Here is a 10721-nt window from a genome sequence, read left to right as displayed (position 1 = left end):
GCAAGGCAGCAGGTCCAAACCCAACCTTGCCAGTGATGAGTAGGCTGATACTGCAGTCTGCCCCAGGGGCTAGACAATGACTGGCAGTAGCCTTATACAGAAGCGAGGTGGGAATAATGGGTGGGGTTCCCCGGGGCGGGGGGAGACCCTAAGACTGAGGGGTTACTGCCACAGGGCAGCGCCCCACATAACAGGGCACCGGGTCCAGGAGGGACATGGGGGGCCAAGTGGCAGGTGGATCACCGGCCTGCAGAGGGCGCTCCGGGCTGGAAATCGAGCTAATTCCCAAGGACAACCAACAGGAGGTGCCGCAGGGATGAGTCCGCATGGTTACAGGCAGGGACTGTGTTTTACTGTGTTCGCTCAGCAACTGGCACGGTGGGGCCTGAGTGCAGCGAACTAATTAACTAATAACGCCACTCCTCTGCTGAGCAGGAGCGGGTATCAGGCCCTACAGGTTGATTTCTCCTCCAGTAGGAAGCCAGTGATATGGAGTCAGGGTACTGGCTTAGTGCCGCTTGTTTAGTTGCTGTGTATAAACCAGTCCTGGGACAGCGGGGGTCAGACCGCAATCAGAATCCTCAGGCCAGACACCAATGCCTACTTCCCAGGAGCAACTTCGCTCCCAAGAACTGACTCCAGTTAGAGACATTCAAGGCAGAGAAACAACTCTCCTGCTGCTTGCAACAGCTCCCCCATGAAAGAACCCACATCCCAAAGCTAACCAGGACTTCCTAAGCGTGTCTTCCAAGACTGTGTGCCACTCACACCCCAAGAAAAGGGATTTCTAGGTCTGTGTATAACAGCACCACCTGCCAGAACAATAAGCCTGGGCTGGCTCTGCTGCAGCATGCCACACAAGGCCAAATTGCCCATCCAGCCTCTTATGGTTTGGGTTGATTTGGGCCAGCTGGGTCACGGCTGGTTAGAATTTGGACTCAGAAACTTTTCCTGGTTTCATCTCCAAGCCATTTCTCGGAGGGGGCGGGGGCAGCCAGGCATTCAGGGCATGGGTGCCAGCTGGGCACAAGGCTGTGAAGGGACAGGATGGGAGTCAGGTCCCTTGTAGGTTGAAGCTGCAGCACAAGGTGTGAGTGGCGGCTATTTCCCTAGACCACAGCAACTTGCTTAATAACTCCAGGGTGAACAGCCACAAGGAGATGAGGAAGGAAACCCACATGAAATGGCTGTGACAGCTCCCCCTTCCCAACCTTCCAGCCACAGGCCGGGATTGCAGAGCTCTGGCTCACTCCCAAACCAACCTGGCCACAAGAATGCCGGGCTTCCCAGCTCCCACCCCAAACCCTCCTCTGAATTTCTACAGTTAGGGGGGAGGGATAGCTCAGTGGTTTGAGCATTAGCTTGCTAAACCCAGCATTGTGAGTTCAATCTTTGAGGGGCCATTTAGGATTGGTGGCATAAATCTGTCTGGGGATTGGTCCTGCTTTGAGCAGGGGGTTGGACCAGATGACCTCCTAAGGTCCCTTCCAACCCTGATATTCTATGATTCTGTCCACTTTCTCCTCCTGATGTCCTGCTCCAGACAGATCTCCTTGATGCCAGAGGGATGGAGAGGATCCTCTAAATCATAATATATGGAGATATACCTATCTCATAGAACTGGAAGGGACCCCAAAAGATCATCAAGTCCTGCCTTCACTAGCAGGACCAAGTACTGATTTTGCCCCAGATCCATAAGTGGCCTCCTCAAGGATTGAACTCAGAACCCTGGGTGTAGCAGGCCAATGCTCACTGCCCACTCATCTCCCCTCCATTCCCAGCTCACCCTGAGTCTGGGAGCCTATGACTGGGCTTCACAACATCTCCATAAAGCTGATCGTTGAGTAGAGGACCCCAACCCCAGCCCTAGGTGCGCCGCAGAGCCCAGTGGGTGAGCCTCTGCAGGACCCAGCTACCCTGTGCCTTCCAGGGTCACTCGCCCCATGCGGATCTCTCTCTGCAGCCTCCTACCTGGAAGGGAAGTAGCCTCCAACAGCTCTTTTGTTGTAAGTGGCTTCCCAGAGGCCTAGCCAAGTCCTGGCTGCCCCTGTCCAGTGCTGAATCAGTGGAGCATCCCCATCCATGGAGGCAGGTGCAGGGAGAGCACATGTTTGAGCAGGGGGGTGGGAAATAATCAGCCAATCATGTGGGAACCTGTCTTCAGCATAACCCAAGGGCCAGCCCTATCCCTGGCATTGGTTGGCGAGAAGAGGTGGCGAGGGAGCCCTTGTGAATGAAGCCCCCACACCAGCCTGCATCGATGTGCCTCAGCTCTGAGCCACTGAGACCCACTACTGAGGTCCCAGGGCAGTTCAGTCTCCACAGTCCATGGGTCTCTCTGGTCACAATGCCAACTGGGGTGTGGGGCGAATTAGCACCAGTGGGAGCGTGTAGGGGAGGAAGCTACGCTCCAGCCACCCACACCCTGGGATCCAGGCTGAGCCCCCAGCATCCAGCTGTGCAAAGCCTGGGGGACACCCCATGAAATCACCCCCTGCCCCCCACCTCCACCATTTCATTTCAGGCCTCTTGTAATGATGCTTTCCCCACCCAGCAAGAAGAAGGCCCCCCCATCCACAGCCTAGTCCTTATCGCTGGAGCCCATCTCTAGTCAACCCCCTCTGCTGGCTCATAGACTGAGCGTTTTACTGCAGAGACGTGGGCAGCAGGCAGGCTCATGGGTGCTTAGGGCAGGGGGTGCCAGGCTACAGGACCTTTGTGGGTCAAAGCAGCAGCAGCGCAAGACCATGCAAGTCAAGGGAGGCTGCTAAGCTGGCACCGAATGCGTGCCTCTGATATTGCCCAACCTCTCCGAAAGAGGCTGTTGCACAAAGCATTGGTTAAATATCACTAGACCCAAGGAAAACATTGCCTAAGAGCCCCGGGCACACGTCCAAAGGATCAGATCATCACAGGCAGTTAGCTGCCCAGAAGGATGCCTCAGCATATCCTGGATCCATCCCCATGTGAATTCCAGCACCATTTGCTTCCCCGCCGGCCTGGTGAATTGGCCAGCATGCTCAGATATTGCAGAGGATCCCCAGACTGGCAATAGCCAGCGTTCTCTTCCCAGTACTGGCCTCCCCTACATGCACCGTGCTCCCCCCTCTCACACCACCTGATCCCCAAGGCCCAGAGAGAATGAAAGGGGGAGACAGTTACCAGGCTGAGCAAGCATCACCTCAACCAGCTCTCTCAGCCCAGCTCTGCTGATTCGCCAAAAGCACGACCCATCACCCACTGCTATCCCAACCTGGGTTCCACCCCAACTGTCCACCCCACCCCCTGAGCTCTGCCCATGCCCCTCAATCCCTACCCACACCACAGCCCCAGATTCTCCCGCCGCCATCCCTCAGCTCTGGCAATGCACCCACATCCTGATTCCATTGTCCCAGGGCCAGCTCTATGCAACCATTCCCCAGCCCATTCCCATCCCTGTCTCCCCTAAACTGTCCCTCCCTGGGTCCATTGATCCTTGTTTCACCACAGTCCACCTTGCCTTAGGAGTCAGTAATGCTCTGAAGTGACCAGGATGTCGTCACAGTGCTGGATAGGCAATGGAAATGCCTGTGGATCCCTGGTAGGACAAGCCAAGACCCCATCACTTGGCAAGGAGGGCAGGTAACCCAAACTCTAGCATGCAGTAGGGAAACAGAAAACAAGTGTCCCTAGAGATAGATACAGGACAGGCCCAACAAGGAAAATATCAGAACACCACTGGCCATCACATACAGCCCCCAGCTAAAACCTCTCCAGCACATCATCAATGATCTACAACTCATCCTGGAAAACGATCCCTCACTCTCATAGACCCGGGAGGGCAGGCAGGCCAGTCCTCACTTACAGACAGCCCCCCAACCTGAAGCAAATACTCACCGCAACACAGAAACACTAACCCAGGAACCATTCCCTATAACAAACCTTGTTGCCTACTCTGCCCCCATATCTACTCTAGCGACACCATCATAGGACCCAACCACATCAGCCGCACCATCAGGGACTCATTCACCTGCACATCTATTAAGACGATATATGCCATCAGGGGCCAGCAATGCCCCTCTGCCATGTACATTGGCCAAACCGGACAGTCTCTATGTAAAAGAATAAATGGACACAAATCGGATATCAGGAATAGTAACATACAAAAGCCAGTAGGAGAGCACTTCAGTCTCCTGGACATTCTATAACAGATTTAAAAGTAGCCATCCTTCAACACAAAAAACTTTAGAAACAGACTTCAAAGAGAAACTGCAGAACTAAAATTCATTTGCAAATTTAACACCATAATTTGGGCTTGAATAGGGACTGGAAGTGGCTAGCTCATTACAAAAGCAACTTTCCCTCTCCTGGAATTGATACCTCCCCATCAATTATTGGGAGTGGACCACATCCACCTTGATTGTATTGGCCTTGTTAACACTGGTTCTCCACTTGTAAGGTAACTCCCTTCTCTTCATGTCTCAGTATATTTATGTCTGCATCTGTAATTTTCACTCCATGCATCTGAAGAAGTGGGTTTTTTATCCAAGAAAGTTTATGCGCAAATAAATCTGTTAGTCTTTAAGGTGCCACCGGACTCCTCGTGTCATCCCTGGAGCTTCTGGCCATGTGACTGGCAAGTGCAATGGGGACAGATGGAATGGGTCACTCATCACAAGGAGGTTTGCTTTGGTAGAACATCCCATCCAGCCCATGTCCTTCCATGGGTGTTAAGAAGTAAAGATTAGACCCCCCCAGCGGGTGTAATTTAAAGTAGCTCAGCTGCCTTCCATGGAGCTTCCCCAGTTGAGGGTCTGGCCATTGGATGCAGTCCTTCATCCCTCTCCTGGAGAAGGCCATCACTTCCAAACGCCTGAATGCCACAGAAGCACATGGCTTGAGGAACCACCAATAGTCTGTGGAGCCTTTTGCCCCAGGTTAGGAGGTACCAGAAGTTGCAACTTTGTGGTGACCCATACCTGAAATGAATTTGGTAGGACTCAGTGCAGTGGCCAGGCATCCCCACCATGGACCCACCTTCCAGAGAGGCCATGGAAAATGGGCCTTGGAAACGTGAACTCCCCTTTCAAGCCCAGCTGTGGGCTATCCAGGCTAGGGCTGAGGTACCTGGGGAGAAGAGGTGAGGCCAGCCCAGTGTCCCTGCCAGGCCAAGCTGTGGAAGACCAGGGAGCTTTGGTCTCCAGGACTCTCACCCAGTTCCTTTTACCAGTCCTAGAGCCACTTCATTAAGCTGCCTCCCGCCCCCCAGCCCTCAGATCCCAAGTGCGGAGGAGTCTGTGGCCTGGAGACAGTGCGGGGTGTGGGAAGGAGGATCCAGAGGCTGCAGTACTGATGCGGTCAGGGAGGGAGAGGAGGGCACCGAGGCTCTGGCATGTGGTGACGGAAAAAAGAGTTTGCGAGACCATCACTGAGGATGGAAATAGTCAGTCGCTCATTCTGGGTAAGAGAAGGAGGAATCCAGGTACCAGCCTGCCAACAGAGGGGTCATCAGCGGTCCTTTGAGCTCATAGCCACAGTGGAGCCATGCTGTCCGGAGAGGAGTCAGCTCTTGCACCTCCTTCGCTCCAGAGGACGGTCTCATTGGTGGAGCCACTGCTCTGGGATGTGGAGGCAGGGGAGGGAGGATGCATGGGCCCAAATGGGGAACATCAATTCTGCCTTTACATCATGAAGCCCAGCTGCCTCCCAGGGTGGTTCAAGGAACCGCAGCTGCCCCTGCCTGGGACATCATGCAGGGTCAGATGCATGGTGTAGATCAGCCTTTCTGCCCCAGGATCCTTTCCCAGCCACTAGCTGGGTTCAGCAGGACTTAGCAGGTGCTGTGGGAGGAGAGATAGCTCAGTGGTTTGAGCATCGGCCTGCTATATCCAGGGTTGCGTGTTCAATTCTTGAGGGGACCATCTCGGGATCTGGGGCAAAAATCAGTACTTGGTCCTGCTAGTGAAGGCAGGGGGCTGGACTCAACAACCTTTCAAGGTCTCTTCCAGTTCTAGGAGATAGGACATGTCTGTTAATTTAAATCTATGATGGCTGACAGGAGTAATGGAGTCACCTCTCGGACTCACCCATGGATTGCAAACGCCTGGCTATGTATAACACCCTCTGGTGCATCCTTCTCTCTGACTCCCACTACTGCAGCCTCTGAGCACTTCCCAGGCAGCTAAAGATAGCACAGTGACAGCCTTCCTTTCTCCATTCCCAGCCCAGAGAGGAGGGAGCCAGAGTCCTTAACAGAGTTCTGCTGGAAGGCATAAATGGTCCCGTCAACCAGTTCTTTGATCTCTAGACAATTGCAGCGATATTGGAGGCTGGGGCTGCGCCAAAGAGCTAGTAGAGGCTCCTTGACCTCCCTTTCAGTTTTCTGATTTCCCCCTAGGTCAATCAGGTTCTGGCTGTGGCTGCCTGGAACATTCCTCAGAATGTGGGAATTGATTGGACATGGTGATCCAAATGCCCTCTGTCTGCTGAACAACCAGAGACCATTTTGGGTGAGTCAGGGGCTCTATTTTACTTTATCGCAGTGCAATGCCTTGCCGTTAAATACCAGCGAGGCCGGGAGTGCAGTGAGATTCAGGAAAGGATCCTTCTGCTTGATTCAGGGCATGAGCCGCCTTCTATCAGACAGGAACAGTGGTGGTAGTTGAGGATTCTTAGAGTCACTAGCCGGGGTCTTTCCTTGAACCCATCGCTCACACCGTACAGCGATTCAGAGACCCAGCACACACAGGGTGGGGTGAAGGTGAATGCCAACTTGGCTTTCTGCTCACATAGACCCTTACTGTTGTGTATTTGGTTGTCATGGTTTTTGGTTCCTATGGTAACTGAGTTAGATTATTAGGGGATAGCTCAGCCAGCTTCAGCCAGCTGGGTGAGTTCTCTGATTCTGTAAATAAAATGGTGGTTTTGTTAGCTGTCTGCTGTCTGGCCTCAAGTGATTTCTTCCTAAACCGGCTGCCCCCAAGGATATAACACTTACCTCCTTGCTCTATGCCTCCTAGTGGGTACCCTGAGTAGTGGCGCTAACCGTCACAACTAAACTCACAGACACTGCTCCTAGAGACAGGCTATCCCAGCAGAGCACCAAGCCACAGAGCCTCCGCATGCCAGGCCAGCCTAGAGCAGCCAGCATTGCAGCATTCTTAGACTCAGCCCTGCAGACAGGCCCAGTCCTCTGGCCTTTGCAATGCTGCCCTGGGTGCAGGACGCTGGCAGGGCAGCACGGTTAGCTTGGTCAGGCCCCCAGAGCAGCCTCCGTGCACCAGGTACCTACGTGAGGGTGCAGACGCACTTGGCCGAGTCCCGGAGGTCCCACACCTTGATGTAGGAGGTTGAGACGGACACCACATTGTTGGGGTGGCCCTTCAGCGAGGCGATTTCCTGGCCCGTCACCAGGTTCCACATTTTGCAGCTCCAGTCTGGGAGAGGAAGCAGGAGCACATGACACTGCAGGACCTTTCCATCCTCAGCACAGGAACCCCACAGCTCCCCCCGTCACTGCCTCCCCCTGCTCCCAGGGGCGAGAGGGGAGCTCAGTCCCCGTAGGCCACCCAGCCCCTGGCACCTGCGCCGGACCTGCCAACGGAGGGAGGGTCTATCAGTGCCAGGTAAACACCTGCCCACTAGAGGCTGGGCAGAGGCCCCAACAACTGGCTTCAGGGATGTCACCACACAGCTGTTCAGCCTAATGACTCATGCAGCATGGCTGCCCTCTGCTGGGGGGAGCCAGAACTGCACCGGCCCGTTATGGGGCTTGGGGCTCTCAGGCAGGCTGGCGCTGTCCGAGCAGGAGGCTCGTGTCCTGTCCCTGCAGTTCAGGGCGGCTCAGGCACTCGCTGGGGTAACAGGCTCACTCCCCAGCGATCACACCCAGAGCTCAGCAGCCAGCCCGCCCCCGAGGCGCGCACCTTTGGATCTGGAGAAGAGCAGCTCGTCAGTGGCATCCACACAGAGAATGGGCTTGGAGTGTCCCTCCGCCAGGGAACTGCACTGCAGGGGGGTCGTCCAGGCACTCCTGGCACCGCCCACGGGGTTAATGAGGCCCCTTCCGTGGGAGAGAGAAAGGGTGTCAGCAGGGGGTCGCTGGCTGGGTGACCCAGGACAAAGCCAGATCCCACCCCGTGAGGCTGCCAGGACCTGCTAGTGGGGCTCCATAAGACCATAAGAACGGCCGTACCGGGTCAGACCAAAGGTCCATCTAGCCCAGTATCTGTCTACCGACAGTGGCCAATGCCAGGTGCCCCAGAGGGAGTGAACCTAACAGGCTATGATCAAGTGATCTCTCTCCTGCCATCCATCTCCATCCTCTGACGAACAGAGGCTAGGGACACCATTCTTACCCATCCTAGCTAATAGCCATTTATGGACTTAGCCACCATGAATTTATCCAGTCCCCTTTTAAACATTGTTATAGTCCTCGCCTTAACAACCTCCTCAGGTAAGGAGTTCCACAAGTTGACTGTGCGCTGCGTGAAGAAGAACTTCCTTTTATTTGTTTTAAACCTGCTGCCTAATAATTTCATTTGGTGACCCCTAGTTCTTGTATTATGGGAATAAGTAAATAACTTTTCCTTATCCACTTTCTCAACATCACTCATGATTTTATATACCTCTATCATATCCCCCCCTTAGTCTTCTCTTTTCCAAGCTGAAGAGTCCTAACTAACCTCTTTAATCTTTCCTCATATGGGACCCTCTCTAAACCCCTAATCATTTTAGTTGCCCTTTTCTGAACCTTTTCTAGTGCTAGAATATCTTTTTTGAGGTGAGGAGACCACATCTGTAAACAGTATTCGAGATGTGGGCGTACCATGGATTTATATAAGGGAAATAATATATTCTCAGTCTTGTTTTCTATCCCCTTTTTAATGATTCCTAACATCCTGTTTGCTTTTTTGACCGCTTTGCACACTGCGTGACATCTTCAGAGAACTATCCACGATGACTCCAAGATCTTTTTCCTGACTCGTTGTAGCTAAATTAGCCCCCATCATGTTGTATGTATAGTTGGGGTTATTTTTTCCAATGTGCATTACTTTACATTTATCCACATTAAATTTTGTTGCCCAATCACTTAGTTTTGTGAGATCTTTTTGAAGTTCTTCACAATCTGCTTTGGACTTAACTATCTTGAGCAGTTTAGTATCATCTGCAAACTTTGCCACCTCATTGTTTACCCCTTTCTCCAGATCATTTATGAATAAATTGAATAGGATTGGTCCCAGGACTGACCCTTGGGGAACACCACTAGTTACCCCTCTCCATTCTGAGAATTTACCATTAATTCCTACCCTTTGTTCCCTGTCTTTTAACCAGTTCTCAATCCATGAAAGGACCTTCCCTTTTATCCCATGACAGCTTAATTTACGTAAGAGCCTTTGGTGAGGGACCTTGTCAAAGGCTTTCTGGAAATCTAAGTACACTATGTCCACCGGATCCCCCTTGTCCACATGTTTGTTGACCCCTTCAAAGAACTCTAATAGATTAGTAAGACACGATTTCCCTTTACAGAAACCATGTTGACTACTGCTCAACGGTTTATGTTTTCCTATGTGTCTGACAATTTTATTCTTAACTATTGTTTTGACTAATTTGCCCGGTACCGATGTTAGACTTACCGGTCTGTAATTGCCGGGATCACCTCTAGAGCCCTTTTTAAATATTGGCGTTACATTAGGTAACTTCCAGTCATTGGGTACCGATGCCGATTTAAAGGACAGGTTACAAACCTTAGTTAATAGTTCCGCAACTTCACATTTGAGTTCTTTCAGAACTCTTGGGTGAATGCCATCTGGTCCCGGTGACTTGTTAATGTTGAGTTTATCAATTAATTCCAAAACCTCCTCTAGTGACACTTCAATCTGTGACAGTTCCTCAGATTTGTCACCTACAAAAGCCAGCTCAGGTTTGGGAATCTCCCTAACATCCTCAGCCGTGAAGACTGAAGCAAAGAATCCATTTAGTTTCTTCGCAATGACTTTATCGTCTTTAAGTGCTCCTTTTGTATTTCGATCGTCAAGGGGCCCCACTGGTTGTTTAGCAGGCTTCCTGCTTCTGATGTACTTAAAAAACATTTTGTTATTACCTTTGGAGTTTTTGGCTAGCCGTTCTTCAAACTCTTCTTTGGCTTTCTTATTACACTCTTGCACTTAAGTTGGCAGTGTTTGTGCTCCTTTCTATTTGCCTCACTAGGATTTGACTTCCACTTTTAAAGGAAGTCTTTTATCTCTCACTGCTTCTTTTACATGGTTGTTAAGCCACGGTGGCTCTTTTTTAGTTCTTTTACTGTTTTTCTTAATTTGGGATATACATTGAAGTTGGGCCTCTATTATGGTGTCTTTAAAAAGGGCCCATGCAACTTGCAGGATTTCACTTTAGTCACTGTACCTTTTAACTTTTGTCTAACTAACCCCTCATTTTGTATAGTTCCCCCTTTTGAAATTAAATGCCACAGTGTTGGGCAGTTGAGGTGTTCTTCCCACCACAGGGATGTTGAATGCAATTGTATTATGGTCACTATTTCCAAGCAGTCCTGCTATAGTTACCTCTTGGACCAGCTCCTGCGCTCCAGAGCAAAGCAAACCACAGACAGTGGCTATGGGGAAGCTGGCTCCCCAGACAGGCCCCCCGGGGGCAGGTCACACCCTGTTGGTGCTAATGGCTCAGGGACTCGTGCAGACCCTACCTTGGCTGGGGGCAGAGGGGGGCGGGTGAGAGCCCAGCTG

This window comes from Mauremys reevesii, linkage group 4, assembly GCF_016161935.1.
Source record: "Mauremys reevesii isolate NIE-2019 linkage group 4, ASM1616193v1, whole genome shotgun sequence".
Taxonomy (NCBI): domain Eukaryota; kingdom Metazoa; phylum Chordata; order Testudines; family Geoemydidae; genus Mauremys; species Mauremys reevesii.
Note: the sequence above shows the minus strand (reverse complement) of the source record.